The following is a 25535-nucleotide window of genomic DNA, read 5'->3' as shown; positions in this document are numbered from 1 at the left end:
CAGCCAAGGCAATTATTTTCAACCAGCTGTTTCTAAAATCCTGACTGCGGTCTGTTATTCAGTAAACACGACATCCGAACTACCAGGTCCTTGAAACCAAAGCACGAAAGCACGCGCCAGAATCACCCGGAGAGCTTGGCCCAGCGGATCTGGTGCGGGTTAGAGCAGATCTTTGCTCTTAGCATGCTGAGCAGCCTTCAGCAGAGGGGCGTTCTGAGACTGTGATTGAAAAAATAAATGGAACCAGGGAGAGATTGTGGCTTAGAAGGACCAAGCCAAAGGGCAGTACTAGGCAGGCAGGAAGGAGTCAGAATGCCGAGACTCAAAATTTGCTGCCTCTGGTGCCTGGTTTCAGTGCCCTAGCAATAGGGCCGCCCCCCCTGCCCCGCCCCCCAGCTCCCCCCTACACACACACACACACACACACACACACACACATGCCTCTGCTGGGTCCCAGGCTGTTGTTCCTGACGGGGACACCACCCATAGTGGGGATGCCAAGGGGTACCCCTGCAAACTCAAAAGTATGAATAAAAAGGGGAAATCAGAACCACAGGTCAGATATTTAAAAAATAAATTTAAGTTGCAAGGGACTTCCGCCAGCTTAATCTTCAAAAGAACCCAGACCAAGCAAATGGGAGGCCAAGTTTTTAAGTGGCTTCTGATAAAAGCAGCGCTGAATGTGATCCTCTGACCAGGCCTGGGCAAAACTTAAAACCTATAGCTCAGTTCCAGGCAAAGGTGAATGATACAGGCAAACCTCGGAGATAGATGGGGCTCGGGTCCAGGCCACTGCAATGAAGGATCGCAGTAAAGCAAGCCTTCGTCTTTTTTGCTGGTGGATGGTCATGATTTCAATTTGTAAAACATGCAACATCTGCCCTGGTCTGTGTGGCTCAGCTCCATTCCCAGTCAGGGCTTGTGCCTGGGCTGTGGGCTTAATCCCCAGCAGGCCGCGTGCAGGAGGCAGCTGATCGATGTTTCTCTGCCTTGCCTTCTTTCTCTTACATCAATAAAAGCATTTTAAAAAGTAACATCTGTGGAGCATAATAAAAGAGGTCTGCCTGTAATAACACTCCTATACCTAGTGAGTTCTAAGTGCCCACCTCCTGCCAAGTGTTCCACGCATTGAATTTTCAGGCAACTGGAGAGGGTGCTGTTACCACTCCTTCTAAAGACGAGGACGTGGAGGCAGAGAGGTGAAACAACTAGCCCCCGCTCTGAAGGTCACACAGCCAGTAGGTGACAGGGTTGGGAGAGGCCCCGTGGGTCTGACCCAGAGTTGGCGTCGGTCAGCCGGTTGCCATCCTGCCCGCTGAGGAAGGTGTGGGCTACTCACTGTAAGCACTGCCGGTGAAATGGCTGTATTTCAGTTCAGTGCTCATATGTCGAGACCTTTTGCACGGAACACAAAGCTGCAGCCCCTCCCTCAGCGAGTCCCACGCACGGCGCCGGCCCTGGGAACCCAGCGTGGCACAGCGTCCATTCCCTTGCGGACCTACAATCCCGTTGGAGAGATGACCAACGAGAAGGTTCAAGGACAGTGCTCCCCGAGTCCTGGCTGCGGGTGCCTGGCAGAGGGGCCCCTGGAGCAAACCGAGAGCTGGTGGGGAAGTCTCAGGCAAAGGCTTCCTTGGAGGATGAAATGGGAGCTGAGACCTCGCCATGCGCCCACCTGCTCCTCTCCACCGCAGCCCTTTCAGGATCCCTGTATTCCAGTGGTTCTCAACCTTGGCTGCACATCAGAATCACCTGGGCATCTTTTTAAAATCCTGATTTCTGGGCCTCATCCTCCGGAAATTCTGTTTCTTTGTAATGGGGTGGGGCCACAACATGAGTAACAAAGAAACAGAATTTCCGGAGGGTGAGGCCCAGAAATCAGGATTTTAACAAGATGCCCAGGTGATTCTAATGTGCAGCCAAGGTTGAGAACCACTGCTGTATTCAACGCGCCGGAAAACAGCTGCTGCTCATCAGAGACGTCAGCATGGCTTACCCCAGGTCTCTGGAGTTGACCTCTGAACCTTGCAGGTGGAGCTGGGAGAGGGGCGGAGCGGTCGGCGGGGCCTCGTGGACCAGCTGCGGGCCATCGGCGTGTTGGGCACGTGCTCCGGTCCTTGGCGGCAGCGCAGTCAGTGCGCCCTCAAATGTGCAGTCGCGTTGCCTCCCTCACTCCCATCCCAAGCTGACAAAAGGCCGCGCTACACGGTTGCAGTTTGTTGCGGTTTCCTTCTCTGACGGCCTTGCTTCGCCGAGGCTGCCTCTCTGTGCTCTTCATCGGACGGCCCTACCTTGTGTTGGTGGAATATCTTGCTGTGGCGCCTTCCTGAGTGGCGTCTCCCTGCTATTCGGCGTCCGGTGCCTTGGGGTGTGGTTTCGGGCTGCAGGTGCGAGACAGTCCATCGCTAAGGTAAGTGTGCGGTGGGTCTGCAAGGCCCCTCCTGCAAGACAGCACCCCTCGGGTCCCCACCCCTTTTCTGCTGTTGGGTCGGTAGCTTTTAAGGCCACTTGGAGGGAAGATGATGGAGGAGGATGGATTGTGCTGTTTGTTACAAAGTGCCCAGCAAGTCAGGAAACACGGATGGCGATTTTGTCCTGTATTTGACATCAGGGGCCGTCTGCTATGTGGTTGAGTGTGTTTCCAGACCCCATGGCCATGCTGTGTTTTACAGATGCCACAGGCGGGGCTCAGATCTGAGCCCGACCCTAAAGGGTGAGGCTGGGAGCTCTGGAAGGGGAAGTTCGGATTGTCCGCTGGAACCTCGTTTTCCAGGCGTGGCAGATGCTGACGGTGTGAGTGGCGTGTCCTGGGTCCCTGGTTCCTTGGCAGCAGGGCACCAGCTGGGCTCCGCGAGTCTCGGCCGCCAACGTGGTGCTTTTTTGTTTTTCACGCGGTTTTGCACCTCTTTCCTGCCGGGTTTTTGCCTTTGTAGTAACGTGTGTTTTGACTTGGTGGAGGATACAATCTGGACATAGGTGTGAAGGCTCCTTGGAAAGCCAGAGGATGGTAAGGACACCAGTAGGTAGCTGCGTGGTGCCCGCTTATGTAGAATTTGCAACTTTCTTGAAAAAAAGAAATCACGGTTCTATCAAAACACAGCTGTGGTCGATACTGTGCTGCATTCCCTTCTTACATTCCCCCCCCCCTTTTTTTTATATGGGCCCCGAATGGTTAAAATCATGCCTTGGGCATGAAAGCCCATCCCTGGCTGCGCTGTCTTGTTTTTGTGGGCTACCGTTTGCTGTGGGTCCTTACTGAGTGACATGTGCCATCATTTAGAGAAAAATCTAGGTGGTTGTTTTTTTTTAAATCAAAATTCCATTGCCACGATCACCTTGTGGAATACTGTTTTCCATTCCTTTAAAAAATATCTTTATTGAGATATAATGCACATACCATCATACAATTTTCCCATTTAAAGTGTCTAATTCAGTGGTTTGGGTATTTAATCTTTTCACATTGTTGCCCGTTCTGAGTGGCTAGTGACGTAATCCTCTCTTCGGAGCTGTTCCTGTGCTATGCCTTCCAAATCCAGCAGGTGGCGCGGCACCTTCACACGTGTTTCCAACCTCCGGGGCCTGGGAGAGTCTGGGCAGGCAGGCAGGCAGCAGGCTCAGTGATGAGAGTCCCTCGCGAACCTGATGTCTTGGTGGCCTGTTAGAAAAGGAGAGTACATGGCCCTCCCTGAGTCCCAGGCTTTGCCTTCCTTTTTAAAATGGACGATGCAGCCCTTGCCGTCTGTAGGTTTGCCTTTCATGTTTATTCTTGGGAGGATTAAAGTAAAAAACAATGGTTTTCAATCATTCCCCCCAGACAAGATATCATACTCTGACTCTTGGAAAGAAAAGATGTTTGGTTGGGAGGGAGGGAAGGCCACAAACATTTCCACCTGTGCACGAAACATTTGTTGATTGGCTTTTCTGCGAAGTGCATTAAAACAAAAAAAGTAACACTTTTCAGTCCCTCATTACAAATCCTTTTTGAAAGTTGAGGAAATTCTAAATTGTTTCTTCTAAAACTGCCTTATGCATTGTTTTACCCCTTCACTCAGTAGTAGCAGTTGAGAAGTTGAAATGTGCAAGTTTGAATTATTCTCACAAAGCATGTCTATATTTTTACCCTCGTTAAACATGTTAAAATTAGGCAGAGGAGTGAGAATGCCACCATTTTGTAGAAGAAACCCAAGCAGCCAGAGGCGTAGGCTTGCTGGGAGTTACAAAGCTGCCCAGCTGCCGGGCTGATCTAGACTCTGGGTTTCTGCTCTGGCTGCAGTGCTTCCCCAGGTCGGCTCCCATTGGGAGTTGGGTTCAGCTGTCCTGTGTTAGTCTCTACTGCTGCTGTAATAAGAACCACGGAGTTAGCAGCTTAAAACAGCTCAGATTGTCTTACAGTCCGGGGAAGAACAGTCCTAAGATCAAGGTGTCGGCGGCTGCACTCCTGGAGGCTCTCGGGGAGAACCCACTTCCCTGCCTTTCCCAGCGTTTGGAGGCTGCGCCCACTCCTGACTCACCGGCAAAGCCAGCAGCACAGCACCTTCCCCTCCCCCTCCTCTGCTTCCCTCCTCACTTCTCCTTCTCCACTCCGACCAAAGTGTCTCCCTTATAAAGGACCCTTGTGACCACATTGGGCCACAGGATAACTTTCCCATCTCAAAATCCTTATCTCAATCATGTCTGCAAGGTCCCCTTTGCTCTGTAAGAAAATATTCACAGGTTCCGGGATTAGGGCAGAGACCTCTTGTAGGGGGTGGGGGAGGGGGGCTGTTATGCTGTCTCCCACATGTTCTAAAAAAGTTTAGTGGCAGTAAATTTGGGAAATGCTGCACTAAACAAAGTAGGCTAGGACTTCTCTGTACTTAAAGAATAATGATTACTATAGCTTACATTTGTTGAGACTTTAGTATTGCAAAGCATTTTGCTAAATTTTACACCTGTTAATCTCATTTTGTTCTCATGACAATACCCAGGTGTTCTGTTTCCATTTATCAAATGAAAAAAAAACCACCTGAAATTAAGTAACTTTCTCAAGGTCCCACCACTAATAAGTGGCAAAACTGGTGTTCAAACTCGGATTTCTCTGATGCTGGAGTCTGAGTCTTGGAGATTTGTAATATTAACATTCTGATAGGTAAGGCAGGGGTTTAGGATGCAGAATTTTCCAGGTTAATTTAGCCAGGATCATAGCATCCTTCCCAGCTAGTGTTCTTCAGAAAACTTTATGAATGATAAACTCGGTGGCCTGCATAGCAGTGTTCTCCAGCAGAACGTGCTGTGATGATGGGAATGTTCGTAGCTGCACTGCACTGTCCAATAGGGTAGCCACGAGCCACACGTGGTTACTGGGCACTTCAGCTGGGGTTAGGACAACTGAAGGACTGCATTTTAAATTTAATTTTTAATTATTTAAATTGAAATACTCACATTGGGCAACACAACTCTTTATTCTTCCACATCTAATGTTCAAGTCTAGCCCAGGCCCATGTGGCTACTTTGCTTTTGAGCACAACATTGTATTTGATAATTAATTGCTATCAAATGTCACTTGAAGAATGGTTATTGAAAGCTTTAGAAAATACTTCTGAAAAGGAGGTGCCTTTGTCACAGGAGTCGCTAGTGGGAGATTGTAGACCGTTGAGTTCTAGACCTTGATGGAACTGTGTGGGGTGTTGGTTAGAGCCTGGTAAACTCCACTGAGGATAGATGTCCCAGTTAAAGAACCCTTCAATCATTTAGCAAGAATCTATGATGCTGTTCTAGAAATTGTGGGAAAGTCAAGGAAGTGGAACTAAGGACCTGTCAAGTCTTTGAAGCCACTATTTGAGGGAAATAACATGTGCTTTGGTGAAAAGATCATCCATAATGCTACATAAGACTCCCCCCGGAAATGTAAAAGCAAGTAGCAGGTTAATGACTGTTATGGCCAATGGTGTCCACACATGTATTCAATCTGAGGCCAAAGCTCAATACCAGCATCAGGGAAGTGGGGTGCCTGTGTGTTTGAAGCAGTGTTGGGTGGAATCATAGTCCTATTTTGAGACCCCGCCCGTCACTTACTGCTGAGGCCCTCGAGGTGCCTCCCTGAAACTCTAGGATATACAAATCACACATGGAATCAAGAAGAGAGTTTCAAAGCTCAGGGGCAGGAGGGTTCCTGGGTTCCTCAGGGAAGGCTGCACGGGAAAGGGGAGATGGGATACCTCCCAGATATCTCTATCTGTGTATTTTCAAATACTCTTTATACATGTCTGTGATTCTGAAAAGCTCCCACTAGATGCCATTGTAAATTTGCTTTTTCTTTTCATATGACACCATAACTCTTCTGTGTTATCAATAGATCTATATCTTTAAAGCAGCTGTTGAGGGTTCTCTTGTGTATTTGCAGGGACGGGGAGGGTTGTCCTTAGGCCGCCATGTCACTGTCTAAGCCAGGCCTTGCCATTACCTTGGGTATATTCTTTAGCCTTAACAATTGCTATTTAGAAAAAGCCATCCTTGCCGATACACTCCAAATGACACTGGGGATAATTGGCGTTAAATCTGGCTGCGGTATTTTGTATTTGTGTTATGTGGGCACTGGGATTCCATGGATCATTGGATTGGATTAAGTCCTCGCGTGCTTCACGTGACTATGTCAAGGTCTGTCCCCAGTCAGCATTTCCTTGCACAAAGTAACTGAGTCAAGTAACATGACTAGTGAGTGACAGGCCTAGAATTTGAACCAGGCTGTCTGGCTTTGACACCTGGCTCCAAAGCGTTGACCTGCTTCCAAACTAGGCTTTCTGTAATGCTGGTCAATGAGTTCTCACTGGGAGGTGTGGGACCAGCCCTGGTGCGCGGTGAGAATGTGTATAATGGGCACTGTCTGTGTGTCTGATGTGGTTGGTTATTTCTCATGTTATGGACCAGAACCCAGGCAGCTCCTCACTGGGATCTTATATAGGCCCCGCTTACTATAAAAATAATTTAATATTGGTAGACACCCTTCCATTGATCTCTTTATGCATAGTTACAAAAATTAGATACATTATGTAATTTTGAATGGGCTCCTCCTAGATTCCATCACAAATGAATGCACTCACTTTCTTGTGGTGCAGTATGTGTATTGCAGTGGCCTAAGAGACTGCTAGGCCTGGGCTGTGTGGTGGTGGCCTATTGGGAAGACGAGGCAGAGCTGCTCGAAGTGAAGTCAATAAATATAAAATCCCCAATAATAACTTCCCCTTAGAATTAACATTTGATCTATTTCCTGGAATCAGACACGTCCTAAATTTTATTTTTGTCTTTCTTAAACAGTTTTTGTTTGCCATAAAGCCTCCACTAAGGTCAAATAGTTTTTATTTCATTTTGACATGCTTAATAATGTCTGTTGCTATTTCCATTGTGTCATGTTTGAGACCTATACTTCTTTCACCACCTGCCATTTAATTTTTCCAGTTCCCATCCATTTTTATTTTTATTTAAAAAAAATATTTTTATTGATTTCAGACAGGAATGGAGAGGGAGATAGAAACATCAATGATGAGAGAGAATCATTGATCGGCTGCCTCCTATACGCCCCCTACTGGGGATCAAGCCTGCAAACTGGGCATGTGCCCTTGACCAGAATCGAATCCGGGGCCCTTGAGTCCATTGGCCAACGCTCTATCCACTGAGCTAAGCCGGCTAGGGCTCTCATCCATTTTTAACAATATGTTCATGCAATCGCATAATTGCACAACTCCCAGACTCCGGCTGAGAGGGAACAATTGCTTAGCAGGCAGCGCCCCCTGGTGACGACTCAGAATACCAGTTGTTGTTCTGATGAAGTGTGGCGTTCCAAAGGCAGTTTGTGGGTGTCCGTGACTCACAAGCAAAAATACAGGTTGAGTAAAGATTAGGAACTTTTGTTGACTAGGACGTGGATAAAAATACTTTTAATTAGGAAAAGGATATTTGAGTATAGATAGAGGAAAATGAACACAGAGATTAAACAGTGGTTTAAAATACCTGTGAGGGGCGAATCTAAAGAATGTGGATCAAGGACCAGCAGCTTGGGCACTGCTGGGGAGCTTGTCAGAAATGCAGAGCCCCAGGCCCCCCAGACCTCCTGAACCAGGACCTGCGTTTAACGAGAACCTCAAGTGACTCACCTGCGCGGTAGAGTGAGAAACCTGGTGTACAGCATAGTAGAGCGGAAGTGTTTGCCTCATGGACTTAAGACTTAGAATTGGGTGAGGAGCCCAGCTCTGCCATTTACTGGCTGTGAGACTTGACCAAGTAACATTTCTGTGCCTCAGTTTCCTCATCTGTAATCGAGGAATAATCTCAGTGGATCCCTCAGGGGATTAGTGTAAGGCACGAGTCACCACCATCATCGCGGACGTTAATGAGGGCTTGCCACATTCCAGACACTGCTCTCAGCAGTTTTATTAATTCATTAAGGGGATAATGAAGGCTACATGCCGGGCACATGGTAAACGCTCTTCCAATTAAAAAAATGATGGGCTGTGATGATGATAATCACTATAAAATACGGGCTTTGAGCGAGTTGAATAAAATGGGATGCCTCCAGTGAACTAGTGAAGGCTGTAAGGTTGGCGAGTGGAGGTGGGGATGGTGAGGCCTGCTGGGAGCTTTGAGGGCTGAATTCGGAACCTGTGACCCATTCTTTTGATGAGCGATGCAACAACAGTTATTTAAGATAAAACCCGTTTTCAGAGAGCTTGCTTAACCTTGTCAACGACAGGAAGACTGTTTAAAACAGTGGCTCTCAAACGTTTTGGTCTGAGGACCCCTTTACACGTTTAAAACATTATTGAGGACCTCATAGAGCTTTTGCTTATGTTGGTTCTATCAACATTTACCTTTTTTGAAATCAAACCTGAGACAAATGTAACATATTAGTTTATTTTAAAACTAGAGGCCCGGTGCACAGATTCGTGGACATTGAAAGGAAATTAATTAGAAGAAATATTTTAGAGGATGGGGAGGGACGGTGGGAGGGCTCCAGGGCGTGTCTGGCCCGTCTCACCCAGTCCTGATCGGCTGGACCCCAGCAGCAAACTAACCTACCTGTTGGAGCGTCTGCCCCCTGGTGGTCAGTGCGTGTCACAGCCACCAGTCGAACCATTGCACAGTTGGACACTTAGAATATTAGGCTTTTATATATATAGATAACAATAATCAACCCATTACATGTTACCTTAAGTAATAGTTTCATAAGAGCTAACTACACTTTTTAAAACAAAAATAATTAGTGAGATGAGTGTTATGATTCTATGTTTGTGCAAATCTCTCTAGTGCCTGGCTCAGTATCTGCTTGTTCATTCAGTCTGAAGCCTCACTCGTCAGGTAGCCTCTAAAAAACCCGGCTGTACACTCATGAAAGAAAGAGGGCCAGGGGGGTGAGGGCATGAATGGGGGGTGGTGGAGAGGGTAATGTGGGGATAAGGACACATATGTAATAACTTAAAGAAATTTTAAAAAAAGAAAGAATGAGGGCAAGAAAGGAAATCACGTTTTAGTATCATTAGAAAATAGTTCCGGTCTTGTGGGCCCCCTGAGAGGGCCTCAGGGACTCCCAGGACACTGGTGGCTTAAAGGTTTAAGGACACTCATTGTAAGCAAATATGTGTAGTTGAAGACAATTATTTATTCTTCTACATTAAGTACTTGCTTAAAGGGACAGAGCTTTGGGGGAATCCCAAGATGTATTTGATATGCACGAAGCAGAATTTCTATAAGAATTATACTCTCCATTTTTGCTCATTTGGATCGGTCTTACCCACCTGTGGGTTTTATTGTATTTCCATAGGAGTGTTTGATTAGGAGCACTTGGCGATTACCTTTCAATTTCCAGTTCAGCTGCAAAAAATTGGGCATTTTGCATTCTTTGGCTGTTGCTGCTGCTGGTTGGGAATGGGGTGATTAAGTTGCAGGTGCGATCAAGGAATTGCTTGGCTTTCAAGTCCTATTTTATCTACCAGAGAGAAGACCATGGTGGTAAAAAATAAAGCAGTAATCTCTCTAATTGAATGTATGTCTTTCAAAATAGAGCTGTTGGAGTGTGTGAAGTTGGAATGGCTCTAATACCTTTGCATGCAGATAGGGATGTCCTGGGAGGTGGTGGTTTCCCTCGGCTGGGAGGGTGGCATTTGCAGGAGCCCAGTGACAAAGAGCCTCTTGTCTTGTTTTGGGCTCCATGATGGCTAGTGTGAGCGCCATGGGTGACAAGAAGTTTACCTCATGGAAAGTTCAGGATCAAATGAATATGCTTGAATCACATTCAGAAATATGGTGAAAAATGATTTTATAAGCTATTTTGGGGGGAAAAAATAAAGCTTTGTTATGTAAATGAAGCAATTCTGAATTCTCTTCACAAGTAAATTGAAAGCATAGTAAGAGAAATCTGTATTTGATGTTGGGCATTCCTGTTCACTTTTTAAGTCACGGTCTGGTAAAGTCAAGTCCAGTTTGCATTTCTTGCATACGTATCATCTGATGCAGGAGAGGGTCAGGAATCTGGGTAAAGAGAATTTTGGTTTTGAGTGGCTGACCTATTTGCAGGTGGTAACAGGCTGGAGTAATTTGGTAGTTGTGTGCAGTTTCATGGAACTGCCAGCAGAGGGCGATAAAAGAGTGCCTTGCAGATGGTAACAAATAGTGGTATAACCTGTGTGAATTCAAACAGGGAGATGGTGTGTAGTGGAGACCTTCGTGAACTGGAGAGGGTTTCCAGGTCTGAAAGCATCCGCTTGCACTCGGTTCCAGCTGATGGCTTTTTGTGGAAGAAAGCCCTGGTGTTGCCTAGTGCTCTGATTTTTTTCAAGAGAAGAAAGCATTCCGGATTCTTTGTGAAATGCTCTGATTTGAAATATTGCTTGATTTCTTTTAAAGCATCATTCAGCGCCCCCACCCCACCCCCATCATATTATTTGAATCCCAGGATTATAAATGACCAAGACTTACTTGTTTTTATAAAAGGAAATTTCTGTAGTCTTTCTTTAAAAGGGAGGAGAGTTGTCCAGCTGGTGTGGCTCAGTGGTTGAGCGTCGACCTATGAACCAGGAGGTCACAGTTCGATTCCTGGTCAGGGCACATGCCCGGATTGGGGGCTGGATCCCCAGAAAGGGGCATGTAGGAGGCAGCCGATCAAGGATTCTTTCTCATTATTAATGTTTCTATCTATCCCTCTTCCTTCCTCCCTGAAATCAATAAAAATATTTAAAAAATAAATAAAAGGGAGGAGAATAGAATTTTAAAACAAAGGTGGAGTGGCTTTAATATTTCAAGGGGAAGTCATGCGGTCTCCCTGGCGATTAACATTTCAAGGTGATAATTCATTTTTGTTTTGAAATCCTGAGGTAGGAGTTGACCTGCCTGGTGGACAAGAATTCCCCTCCAAGTTACAGCTTACATTCTGAGTCCTGATAATAAGTGTCTGTTATTGGTGTTCACGGCAAGCCCACCGCTGTGGGAGGGACACACCCTCCAGGTTTGGGGGGATTGTTTGACTTTTCCACATTCTGTCTTGTTTCCCCCTGAGTGACGCAGAGGCAAAGGGAAGGTTGATCTCGCCAGAGACGTGGCAGCAGCCCCCGGAGTGGCAGTTGCTTTGGGAAGAGACAGGGTAGGAGGTCAGATCCTGGGGGCAGGGGGTGGGGGGAGATAGGCCTTAAATAAGAGGAGGGCAGCCCTCTGCAGTGGTAGGAGGCAGAGGTGACAGATGGGTGCAGACACGGGGACGGTTTTCCATTTCGAGGTGGCAGCTCCTGTAAGTAGCAGGGACAGAGGGTGGAAGGCCGAGAATTAGGATAAACTCGGTTCCCCTGGAACAGCAGAATTGCTGGTCTGGTCGGAAGCCTGTTTGAAATGAGGGGTGCTGACTGACAATGATACCCCCCCCCCCCGTCCAGGCTCTGCAGGTGTGGGCACAGAGGACGTGGATGTGGGGCTGCTGAGGCCTGGGGGTTTGCCAGATCCGGGAGCCGGTGAGGACAGGGAACCGGTGAGGACAGACGTGTTGAAACAGGAAAGGCCACTCTCCATGTTCCCCCATCGTTGACTCGTCTGGGGTTTCTTGCAAGTAATCTGAAGTCAGTGCATATGAGTTGAATATGGACTTAAAATCTCAGTGACCTGCCCCTATCCACCGACACCTGGCTGACTCGCTTCCGATGCCTGCTGTCTGAGGGGATACCTATGACCAGCAGAACACGTTAGTCCTGGGCCCTTGGCCGGCGCAGGATGGATGGTCAGGCTTCACTCGCACCACACAGCGCCATCGGTCACACCCTGACCTCTCCCTCCTGACTCGGGACAGTGATCACGAAAGAGAAACCAGTTCCCTGTCAGGGCCAGTCCCTGAACCCGCTCTCCCTTCTGGGGCCTGGTGATCCCGTGGCTGCAAAGCCCTGCAACGGTCTCAGCGGGGTCCTTTACTGGGGACGGAGCCAGGCTTATGGCCTGCTGGTGGTGCCTGGTGGCCAGCCCACAGGTGAAATTTCTCTGGAGGGGGTGCCCAGTTGACAGTCTGAGTAAGAGCCCCCCCCCCCCCCCCGGGGAGGTGACTGCTGACACGGCCCAGCCCTGACGTGGGGAAAGCAGCTCCGTGGCCCCACCAGCCGCTTCCCCGGACCCTCTCCCTCTTTAATTTAACATGGGTGTTCCCCTTTGTTTTAAAATCAATTTTTAGATTTGTACAAATACATGAATGAGTTCTAAAACATTAAATACGAAAGAGCTTATTTTCCTTGGACTTCTCTCTGTAATTGCATCCCCAGAGATGATCGCAGAAAGTAGTGCAGTGTGTATCTTTGCAGACTGCTGGATTTTCCTGCAGTGTGGCTTAGGATTAGGTCTGGCTGCATAGGCTAGGAAAGCCTCAAATAAAAATAGCTGAAATAAAGCAGAAGCTTCTTTCTCACGTAAGGAAACAGTCCCGGATGCAAACAGTCCAGGGCTGGCCTGGTGGCTCCATGGTGTCATCAGCGATCCAGGCACCAGTGTGCCATCCTCTCCACCTTCAAGGTCACCTCCTGGCCCAATACTTCCAACTTCCTGTCTATTAAGTAATTTTACCATGAACCTTGCTTCTAGTTTTGAATGTTACTATTTTACATCCACATCTTGGTCACCAGGGGAACAGGATTTGTGTTAATCACAGAGAAGACCTTTGTGTACTGAGGGCCAATACTAAGAGTGAACATTTATTGAGCACTTACTACATGCTTGACATGCTCACGTCCACAGATCTTTCCCTGTGTTGTCGTTGACTTTCTCGATTGCTAGGCACTATCCTCTCACTTCAAAAATGGAGAAACGGACACACAAGTGAGGTGAAGTAAATTGGCCAGAGCTGCACAGGTAGGAAATGGTAGGGCTGGGATTCAGACCAGGCTAAGTCTGTTATCCATCCTGAGATATTGCATGTGCCTATGGTAGTTTAACATTTTAAACACAAACCATTGTCGAGTCCCTCCATATGCAAAGCACTCTGATAACGAGATGTGTGGATTGGGAGAAGGGGCAGAGATCAAAGAGTGAATGGAGAGGGGCTACACAGTTCTTATGTGCAGCCTAGTCATTGCCTTCAAGGCCTGGCTCCTAGTACTTGCTATAGCACCTGTCAGTAATGACCTTGTATTTTGTAATGAACACAGTGTGCTACGGGGATGCCCGCGGTGGGAGGATCCCTTGGCATGAGCAGAGGTGGCCTGGGGCAAGGCCTGGAGAACCCTAGTTGAAGCCACCATCTGCAAGAGCCTCCTAACTCACCGCCTCCTGCCTTTGTCCCTCTGGGCACCCAGAGTGATCTTTAAAAAATGAAATCAGCCCTAGCTGGTTTGGCTCAGTGGATAGAGCATCAGCCTGTGGACTGGAGGGTCCCAGGTTCGATTCTGGTCAAGGGCACATGCTCGGATTTGTGGGCTCGATCCCCAGTAGGGGGCATGCAGGAGGCAGCCGATCAATGATTCCCTCTCATCATTGATGTTTCTCTCTCTCTCTCCCTCTCCTTTCATGCATGTGTTTGTGGTGCGTTGGGCCCACCTGGCAGAGCCCTTGTTCACGGTGGCATCCCTGCCAGGAACAGGGTCTGGCACCATAAAGGAGGTTGTGTGAATGGTGAATGCCTCCAAAGCTCATGCCCTACCACTGCCCGAGAACTCAATGTTTCTAGCAGTTTCCTATCTGAGACTCTCTGCCAGTGATGGCGAACCTATGACACGCGTGTCAGAGGTGACACGCGAACTCATTTTTTTGGTTGATTTTTCTTTGTTAAATGGCATTTAAATATATAAAATAAATATCAAAAATATAAGTCTGTGTTTTACTATGGTTGCAAATATCAAAAAATTTCTGTATGTGACACAGCACCAGAGTTAAGTTAGGGTTTTTCAAAATGCTGACACGCCGAGCTCAAAAGGTTCGCCATCACTGCTCTATGCAGCCGGGTTCTTTAAAGATCCATGTGCAAATAGTAGCCTAAATAAAAGCCGTGATGGTGGGCAGGCTGAGTGTGTCGTCATGGAAACACCTGGGAAACACTTGCACAACATTATTCCACTTTTGGCAAAATGAAATTACTCCCTTTTCCCCGGTGTTTGGATCATAGTTAGTCAGCTATTTTTATTTTTTAAAGAAAAAGCAAGCAAAGCCATTATCCATTTTCTTGGTTCCTTCAGAGTGGGTGGCACAGCTCCCAGGTTGCCCTTTTTTGCCACTAAATTAATTTTTTTAGGCTGGCCTGGCTTGGCAGGAGATCACACATGTTATGTCCGTGTATTTAGAAAGTGGGTAATTCATTTGTTAAATGAATACTGCAATTATTAATTTCAGTTTATCCTGTTTATTGGGAACAGCTGTTCATTAACATTTATTTAACTGCAAATTTTAGAGCCAAACTAATTACCTCCAGTACATAGTGCTGTGGTATCCTGTATAGCGAATCCTCTCCCTACCCCACCCCCCCATGCCAGAATATAAAAATAGCCCCTCTCCAGGGTGCTATTCTACAGGTGGCCAGGTGGGGGCTCCCCTCAATTGGAGCTTAGATCACATGCTGCAAACGGGCCTCAGGACCAAAAAATGCTACCAAGCACTCCAAGGCCAGAGTGGCAGAGTGTCCCCAGGGGCCAGGCAGGCAGTGAAAATGAATGAAGTGGGAAGGTCTAAGGACTCACACAGCCTTATTGGTCTGAGTTTGTTTCTGTACTTTTGATCGACATACAGTTAAGAGAAATCTTTCTTTACAGTAGAAAGTTCTACTTCAAGCATGGTGCCAAATGGGCATTGACCCTCAGCCTGGAATCCTAGGAGGCAGTCAGGAGTGGTGGGACTGCACCAAACTGGAGAGTGTGTGTTGGAGGTGAGGTGGGGGCAGGGACGCTGCCTCTCAGAGGGGCCAGCGGCAATTGGGAATGTGAGCCCCAAATGGTCAGCTCTTCTAATTGTTCAAGAGAAACCAGATGTATGGGTTTTTATATGAAATCTCCCAAATCTTAAACATTAGCTCAAATGTTAAAAGAATACATAGTGTATCATAAAAGAAGACACCTGCGGGCTACCCATGGGGCTTCTGGATTAAAGGTTTCCCGAGATCTGTGTTCTCTGTGGGTTTCAGTGTCTGTGAGGTCTATAGCTAACTTTTTTGATCCACACTTTAATATGAATTCAAACTATTCGAGAAACACGAATCCCATAGGGAGTGTTAAAATATTAAAGTGATTCTCACGTAGGAGCCATTTTGCTTTGGACCTCTTTTCTCTCTCTCTTATATAGAGATCTCCAGTTTCAGTGTGCGTGAGGATTACCCGGGGCCCTTGTCAAAAAGCAGATGCCCAGGCCGCTGAGATTCTGACCGTGTGTGTTTGGCCCCTGGTGGTAGGCACACCAGTGGTTCCGATGCTGCGGGTCTGTGGAGCACACTGTGAGCATTTGTGCTAGATCTTGTGTTTTGTACTTAGTGTCTGTTTCCATCACCTTCTATGTTCCCATCCGTGTCCTCCATCACAGGGACTTGAAGACTAAAAACCACATTCTCCTGCCCTTTGGTTAATAGGATTCCGGGTGCAATTTAGGCTCTGGCAAGGAGATAATCTTGATATTTTTGAGGTAGAAGGGATGCAAAGACCATTCCTCCCCATCCCCCAGAGCTTTTTGTGCTGCCAATATATGTGAAATGTTGGCAACAGCCGAACTCATGTTCACTGTTTATTCTTAGCATCATGGGCGGAGGAAGCGGTGGCTTCAGCAGTGTGGTAGCCATGGAAACAGCATCTCACTGACATCTTACTGGCAGTAATGGTTCCTGCCCTCCGAATTGTGGCTGTGGGAGTTTATAATCTAGAAGTCAGAACCTGCTTCAGTCAGTATAGGTGAGGTTCTGCTGGGGTAACAAACAACCTCAAAATCTTAAGTGGTTTATAACAACAAAGTTTCATTTCCTGTGTATGATACGTCCCCACTGTAGATTGCTGAGGGGCTGAGCTTTGTGTGTCTTAGGGTCTGGACTGCTCGAACAGCCATCAACCCAATCTTTGCCGGGTGCCATGGCAGAGGGAAGAGATGTGGAGGGCCATCATGCTGGCACTTACGTGCTCTGATCCAGAAGCAATATGTTATTTACTTAAGCAATGGTCAGAACTAGTCACAAGTGCCACCTAACCACAAAGGGGTTAGAAAGTGCTCCCAGCAGGTGGAGAGCTGGGAATACTTGGTGAATAGTACTTATGACACCCACAGAAGCCTGGAGGCAGCCTTTTAAATTCCATTCAGCTAACTCTTCCAGTGATTTTGCAAGCATCTAATCCCTGAATTAAATCCCATTCTTCTCGAGATATCTAGAGTGGGTTTTGTTTCCTACACTAAACTCTGACCAGTAAATGAACATTACCTTACCAGGGGTCCTCAAACTATGGCCTGCGGGCCACATGTGGCCCGCCGAAAACATTTATCCGGCCCGCCGGGTGTTTTTGCCGCCGCTGCCTGTCCTGCTTAGCAGCCGACTCGTCCCAGGCCCGCAGTGCGCATGTGTGGAATGTCTGAGGGACAGTGAACTGGCTGCCTGTTTAAAAAGTTTGAGGACCTCTGCCTTAGACCTATTCAATCTCTTCCTCTCTCTCTCTCTCCACACACATACACATAATCTTGGTAATGCTTAACCCCATAGTATTCTCATACATGGAGACCTCACCTTAACATTGTCCATTAGTTAAATGCTATTGTCTATGTTCATGTAACTATGGGGTATATGCCACCCATCAAAACTCTGCATTTCCAGACACCTTCCACTCAGTCCATGACACCTTCCCATGACATCGCTCTGCAGAGATGTCCCACTCTCTCTGGCCAGCCAGCACAGTATAATAATGAGAGGATGGCGGTGGGAGCTGGAGTGACTGGGTCTGAATCCCAGCTCTACCATTTCCTGGTATTATGACCCAGGCAAACTTCTTAACCTCTCCATGTCTCATTTTTTCTCATATAATAACTGGAGGTAATACTTTCTATCTAATCAAGATGTTTTGAGTATAAAGCTGTGAGAATGGCGACTGGTGCATGCTCAGTAAACTTTAGCCAATTATACACCATCCAATGGTTAAAAAATGTGAGACTAATACGGTACAATAATGTTTTTTTTTGTGTCACACAGACCTAACATAGGTAGCATTGAACTCATACAGGTTTAACCTCTTTCAATTCTTTTTATCTTTCAAGGACAAAATCCTGGTTAGTTGCTAGTATGTCTATTACCAGCTCTTTTAGAATCACTAACAGTAGTTGCACAAATAACTGAAGTTTAAAAGACCCTGATCCAGCCTGGACGGTGTGGCTCAATGGTTGAGCATTGACCTATGAACCAAGAGGTCACAGTTCAATTTCTGGTCAGGGCACATGCCCTGGTTGTGGGCTCAGTCAACAGTAGGGGGCATGCAGGAGGCAGCTAATCAATGATTCTCATCATTGATGTTTCTCTCCCTTTCCCTTCCTCTCTGAAATTAAAAAATATATATATATATATATATATACATATACACACACACTGAGTGGCCAGATTATTATGACCACCCCATCAGTACTTCATTGAGCCGCAGTACTTTTGCCTTCAGTACTGTGGCCATTCTTCTTGGCATTGACTCCACGAGATGTTGAAAGGTGATGCGAGGAATCTGACATCATGCCTGATAAATAGCTCTGTCCAGTTCTGTGGGATTTGATGGTTGTGGAACCAGCTGCCTGATGGCTCTTTTAACTTCATCCCACAAATGCTCAATTAGATTGAGATCTGGTGATTGTAGGGGCCACCCAAGCAAGGTAAAGTCTCCTCATGTTCTTGAAACCACTCCTGCACAATACGAGCACCATGGCATGGAGCATTGTCTTGTTGAAAGAAGCCATCTCCATGGGATACACCATCGATATGATAGATGAACCTGATCAGCAACGATACTTAGGTATGCTGTACTATTCAGACATTGTTCCACACGGATTAAAGGGCCCAAATCATGCCAGGAAAACATGCCCCAAACCATAACACTGCCCACACCAGCCTGAAGGGTTACACTCATGCATGTGGGGTGCATGCTTTCATGCTGTTTCCACCAAATTCTCACTCTGCCATCTGCATGATGCAACTGGAAACGTGAGTCATTGGACCACATGACTTTTTTCCAATGCTCGACTGTCCAATCCTTGTGTTCCTGTGCAAATTGGAGATGTTTTATCTTGGTAACTGCAGACAGCAAAGGTGTTTGAACAGGCCTTCGGCTTCCATATCCCATACAGTGCAGTGTACGGCTAATTTGCCTACAAACGTCAGGTGGTCATAATAATCTGGCCACTCAGAGTGTGTGTGTGCATATAATATATTCAAAAATAAATAAAAAACTCTGATCCAGTCCATTAGCAGACTTCTATAATCACTCAGTTTGCAAGCTGGTCTCTAAAATTATGTAGCATCTTCAAGGGAGAACTATTCATACCCATCCAAAGTAGCAAAGAGGCTCAAAGAGGCTCAAAAGAATGAATGTTGCCCTGACCGGTTTTCTCAGTGGATAGAGCTTCGGCCTGCGGACTGAGGGGTCCCAGGTTTGATTCTGGTCAAGGGCACATGCCCAGGTTGTGAGCTCTGTCCCCAACAGGGGGCATGCAGGAGGCAGCCAATCAATGCTTCTCTCTCATTATTGGTGTTTCTATCTCTCTCTCCCTCACCCTCCCTCTCTGTAATCAATAAACATATGTATATTAAAAAGAGTGAATGTTGATCTAGAAGCACCATTCTGAGGCTGATTTCTAGATTAATAGGTCTTGCTGAATTTTACTAATTTGCTCCTAGACACATCCTTACCAACCGATTAAATGGACCTTCCCACTTCCCTCAAAGCTCAGCTCTCTTTCCTGTCTCCTTTCTGTGAATGGAGCCACCATCTTGCTGAGCGAGTTTCATATTTCGACTTATTGGGAGTGGCTGCCTGGAAGGAAAGATTCCTGAACTCTGAGAAGAATTGAATGGAGGTCAGTCATTATTGTCTGCCCGGGGTTCAGGGTGAGCAGGAATTGGTCAACTTTGTCAATTCTTCAGCCACAACCAACCTGGAAATTCTGTCCCTTTTCTCTGACTTTATTTCCTCTGTTATGTCTCCCTGAGCTATATTTCTTCCCTTTCCCAATAATTCAATTTCTACTTCCCCTGAAGACCCAATGAAAACCCTATCTTTCTTTTTTTAAAGACATTTTTTAAAAGCAGTTTTAGGTGTACAACAAGGTTGAGAGGAAGGTACAGAGATTTCCCACACACCCTCTGTCCTAACATAGGCATGGCCTCCCCATTATTAATATTATTCATCAGAAAGGTACATTTCTCACCAAGGACGAATGTACATTGGCACATCACAATCACTCAATTCTGTTGTACATTTTGTGGGTTCGGACAAAGTATATGCCGTGTATCCATCAATATATCACAGAGTGTTCACTGCCTTAAAAATCCTCTGCCTATTTACACACCCCACCTCCCCCACAACCACTGATATTTTTATTCATAGTTTTGCCTTTTCCAGAATGTTATATTGTTGGAATTATGCAGTATGACTTTCTAAAAAAGTAGCCTTTCAGGATTGGTTTCTCTCACTTAGTAACATGTATTTGACGTTTCTCCATGTCTTCTCAGGGCTTTATAGCTCATTTCTTTTAGTGCCAAATACTAGTCCATTGTCTGGATATAGCAGTTTGTCTGTTCATTCACCCACTGAAAGACATCTTAGTTGCTTCCAGGATGCCTTTGGTTGGCAATTATGATGAAACATCATGGGCAGGTTTTGTGTGGATAGAAGTTTTCAACTCCTTTGGGTAAATACCAAGGTGCATGCTTGCTGGATCCTAGGGTAAAAACGTGTCTAATTTTGTAATAAACTGTCTTTGAAACTTTAGAAACTGTCTTCCAAAGTGGTTTGCCATTTTGCATTCCCTCCAGCAATATATGCAAGTTCCTGTTGCTCCATATCCTCGTTAACATTTGGTGTTGTTGGGGGTTTGGATTTTGGCCATTTGTAGTGAGCCCCATTTTTCTTGACCCAAATAATGAATCTTAGTCATTTTTGTTTCCCACAATATTAGCTAAATTAATGCTGAATGGATGAAAGAATATGCCTTCTCTCGTTGCATTGAGCATCCTAGATCTTTTTAAAAGCTATTTATGCATTTGTCTTATCTTCAAAAGTAGACTGGGTACTATGGAGGGCAGGGATGAGCCATTATTCTTATTTGTATAATCTTCATTGTCTTGTTCATAGAGGCTTAAACAAGAGTGTTTGACTTGAGAATCTGTGTGCTTTAGATTGTGAGCATGCCGGGGGTGGGTCTGTGGACCGAGTTGGGGTCTGTTTCCCAGCCTGTTGTTAACGATGACGTTCAGAGTCCTTTGCCTTTCCTAGGAAGGAGTGGGGTTATGTAAGGCAAGCTGGATGACTGCCAGACAAACACCCTCCTTCCCCCTACCCCATCCACTCTCCACCAAGGTACCTATTCACATTCGTTGTGTCTCAGCTTGTTTGTCACACATCCTTACTCTAGTAGCTTACCCTTCTGATAGCACTGATAACTTTTACCACTTTGCATTTCTCTATATAACCACTCTCTTTTCCTTCTACTCCCTGAGGTCCATGACTGCCTTCATTCTTCATTGCATCCCAGAACTCAGCATGATTTCTGACATATAGCTGGCACTGAATGGATATTGTTTGGATGAAGGATGACTACCCAGCACATTAACTTTTAACTACATTTTAATTAGTTAATCCTCATCGCTTAGCATTACCACCATCACAACTTGGATTACAACTTTAATCCAAGGTGAAAGATTTGGTATGGGGGAAATGGAGTTGGGCATCCTATACAATAAAAGGGTAATATGCAAATCAACTGAACAGCAGAATGACTGGTCGCTATGATGCGCACTGACCACCAGGGGACAGACACTCAACACAGGAGCTGCTCCCTGGTGGTCAGTGTGTTCCCACAGGGCTCATGGCTGGTGAGTGCAGGGGCGGTGGCAGGAGCCTCTCCAACCTCTGCAGCAGCTCCCCGTGGGCCTTCAGTCGGACATCCCCCCCCAGGACTCCTAGACTGTGAGAGGCGCAGGCTGGGCTGAGGGACCTCCCCCCCCCTCAGTGCATGAATTCCTTGCACTGGCCTCTAGTTTCTAAATAATGGTATACTATACATTACAGTAACCTTAAACCCAATACTAAATTTTCTATTAATGTCACTAAATTTTACCCAATACCAACTCTGGTTTCTTTAATTTCTTTTCCTGGGGTGGCCCTTCTGAGCCTTCCAAGGCCTCAGGTTCGTCATTTGCAAACCATCATGCACCTCTATTGGGAGGAAGGATCAGGCATTACAAAGTCAGCTGAGGAAAAAACAAAACAAAACGCAGTCAGCTTAGGACCGCCAGAGGTAACACACCACACACACACCTTTAAGAGGACACTTCTCGTCTCCCGCAATATCTGAATGTCTCGGGACCATAGTTTCCAAGGTCTGATTTCACTTTTGATTTGACCTCTCAGCCACTGACTAATGTGCCTTGAACTTGTGGTGAGAATTCTGCCCTTTAACAAAAAAATCCCCACTGTCCGCAGCAGAGAGATGCAAAGACTTCATGGCCCCGTCAGGCTTCGTTTTCTGCGGTTACACTGGGCGAACAGTTAGACTTCAGCTGTCGTTTTGAATCAAACGATGCGCAGACATACCCGTTTCCCTTTTAAATGACAAGGTTTGAGCCTGCACATTACCCTCAGGAGGACCGAGGTCTGTCTTTCCTCTACCTGAGACTTGAGGCAGGTCATCAAGAGGGAAGAACCTCCTGTGTAGGGCCGGCTGGTGGGGCAGGGACACCTGGACAACGGAAGGGAGGCCCTGGCACCACAGCAGCAGTTCTGCTGGCGATGGTCCTGCGTCCAGGCTGACAGGGATGTCAAGGGTAGTTCCCCAGTGGCCTTGCATCCTTAGCTGTCCCTCCTCAGAGGCGTTGGCCTCTCTGCTCACTGCCTATCCTTCCTTCCGCCCTCTCCCCAGGATCCCTCATCACGAACTCATCGAAAATGAGTCTATTTTTATCATCTGCCTGTATCATCCCTGGTGGCCAGAGCGGTAGCTGCTAAAAATACTGCCAAGACACAGAACCTGGCTGGAGAACCTAGCTATGGTAATCAACTGAACGTTGCCTCTGTGTCATTCCTTCTTTGCCGACTCTGTCCACACCTTTGGGAACCCCTGGACCTGCTGGGGCTGGACCCCAACATTAGTATTTGAGAAGCAGGGCATCAGAGAAAGACAAGGGTCAGCCAGAACAGCCTCACCATGCAGGGCCAGCAGGTGCAGACCCCGCAGTCGATGCCCCCTCCCCCACGGCCGTCCCCGCAGCCCGGCCAGCCCAGCTCACAGCCCAACTCCAACGTCAGCCCGGGCCCTGCCCCATCCCCCAGTAGCTTCCTGCCGAGCCCCTCACCACAGCCCTCCCAGAGTCCAGTGACAGCGCGCACTCCGCAGAACTTCAGCGTCCCCTCCCCGGGACCTGTACACACCCCTGTAGACTCCAGCTCAGTCCCGAGCCCAGCGGGGTCCAGTCAGGCCGAGGAGCAGCAGTACCTGGACAAGCTGAAGCAGCTGTCCAAGTACATCGAGCCCCTACGCTGCATGATCAACAAGATCGACGAGAATGAAGACAGAAAAGAGGACCTGAGTATGATGAAGAGCCTTCTGGAGACCCTGACGGACCTCTCCAAGAGGTGCCCTCTGGAAACTCTGCAGAAGTGTGAGATCGCCCTGGAGAAACTCGAGAATGACATGGCGGTGCCCATGCCCCCACCACCCCCGGGACCACCAACCAAGCAGCAGTCCTTGTGCCAGCCGCTCCTGGATGCCGTCCTGGCCAACATCTGCTCGCCTGTCTTCAACCATTCCCTGTACCGCACATTCGTGCCAGCCATGACGGCCATCCATGGCCCACCCATCACGGCACCGGTGGTGTGCGCCCAGAAGCGTAAGCTTGAAGAGGATGAGCGGCAGAGCATCCCCAACGTGCTCCAGAGGGAGGTGGCCGGATTAGACCCCAAGTTCCTGGTGAACTTGGACCCTTCTCACAGCAATGACAACGGCACCGTCCACCTGATATGCAAGCTGGATGACAAGGATCTCCCGAGCGTGCCACACCTGGAGCTCAGTGTGCCCGCTGACTACCCCGCCCAGAGCCCGCTGTGGATCGACCGGCAGTGGCAGTACGACGCCAGCCCCTTCCTGCAGTCGGTGTACCGATGCATGACCTCGAGGCTGCTGAAGCTCCCCGACAAGCACTCAGTTACAGCCCTGCTCAACACCTGGGCGGAGAGCATCCACCAGGCCTGCCTCTCAGCTGCGTAGCCACCACCACGGCTGCATCTCGGGCTGCCAGCCCACCATGGACCACGGGCCGGCTGGCAGCCTTGTTGGGGCCACAGAGGACACACACCTTGTGTCGGACCCTTTTAGGTGTGGGTTCCCTAGAGAGCCTGGGCTTAGGTTAGCTTTCCTGCTTTTACCTTCTGCCTTGGGGACCTACCAAGCGTTCCCCACACTTGAACCGGACGGGACAGGGGCTCTGGGGTCCTCTGTGGTAGGAGTGGCAGACGCCCCGGGCCTGCGCTCCTCAAGCTGCTGTCCCTTTGGCACCTGCAGAGCCCCTGTCCTCCCTGTCTCCCAGGGGGAAGTCAGGGCCCTGCTACAGCCCTTGTGTGTGTGTGCGCGCCAGAAAACACTCCCCCCGTTTCTGTAGGAAACCCTGAAGACACACAGAATTCACTGCTCAGTGATGGGTTCATACGGGGCCTGCGGTAGGGAGGCTCCCGCATCCAGGGGCACCCGTGTGTCTCGGAAGGAAGTCTGGCCTGTGGATAGTTTCAAGTCGCCACTACCAGCTGGACCTCACACCTCACGGCATGTTCCCTTCAAGCCCTGGGGCCTGCTCAGCACTGGGGGGTCCCGGGGAGTAGAGAATTCTGGGGGAACCCTGTCCCTGGCACCATGTGTACTAGCTGGGCTCACTTTTGGGTCAGGGTGCCATCCTCTGGACCTGGTATCCTCAGAGCCACTCTGGAGAGGGAGGGCTCCCTGGTGAAGCATCAGCCAGCCCTCTGGTCCAGAGGTTCCCTCTTTTTTATGTGCACTACTCTACCTTCTGTGGTTCTTATAATAAATTTATTATTCCTATTAAAAATACTGCCAATTATAGCAATAATAATAGCTTCCATGTCTTGGCCATCTGCTGCATTCTAGTAGGTTGCTAAAGGCTTTCTGTGCGTCCTGTCGTTTATTCTTCACAACCCTCCTGTTGTCATAGCTATTTCTCGTTTGCCGGAGAGTTGCCCTTGTGCATAGCATCATGTGACTCTCCCTTGTGTGGGGGGCTCCAGGCAGTGCCCAACCTCCGGGGTTCCCAGCTTCCCTCTCCCTGCCTCCAGCAGGCAGGTCAGCAGGGGGGCACTCATGTTAGATTATCTGAGTGTGAGCAAGAGACAAGAGGGCAGAGACGGGGCAGTGGGCCGTGTGCTCCTGCCAGCAGCACTGTGGACAGACTGACTGGCCCCTCGTCAGAGCATGGGGGGAGAGGGTGCTCCCGCTGACCCTCCAGCTGTGCACATCTGTGCTCTGTAGATTCTTCCTGCTTGCAGTCAAGCACGCTGTCACACCGATGCACTGAGTACTGTTGTTATCCCTATTTTATAGGAGAGATGATGCAAACTTATATAAACTAAGTAACATAACCAAGGTCACGTACAAGTACACTGCAGGGCTGGGACTCAGATACCGGAATCTGATCCTTCCATTGGCCGTCCACAGCCAAGCGAAAGGCCTCTGGCCTCTGGTCCATTAGACGTGGTCACAGCACCTGAGAAAGACAACGGAATGGCCTACTCTTCAGAAAAAACGTGACTACAAGATAAGAGCTGCCTTGGTTGTCTTTACCCGGGTTCCTCTATTAGATTCCCCCCTCTTTCTTTACTCCTCTTTCCCCGCTT

At 47.9% G+C, this 25535-nt stretch overlaps 1 pseudogene; it reads left to right on the top strand.

The window, feature by feature from the left end:
- The first annotated feature begins 1358 nt into the window (after positions 1 to 1358).
- On the top strand, positions 1359 to 24179 carry LOC102437674 (annotated as a pseudogene).
- The last annotated feature ends 1356 nt before the right edge of the window (positions 24180 to 25535 follow it).

This window comes from Myotis lucifugus, unplaced genomic scaffold (genome assembly GCF_000147115.1).
Source record: "Myotis lucifugus unplaced genomic scaffold, Myoluc2.0 scaffold_28, whole genome shotgun sequence".
NCBI lineage: Eukaryota > Metazoa > Chordata > Mammalia > Chiroptera > Vespertilionidae > Myotis > Myotis lucifugus.
This window is presented reverse-complemented; position numbering and strand designations above follow the sequence as displayed.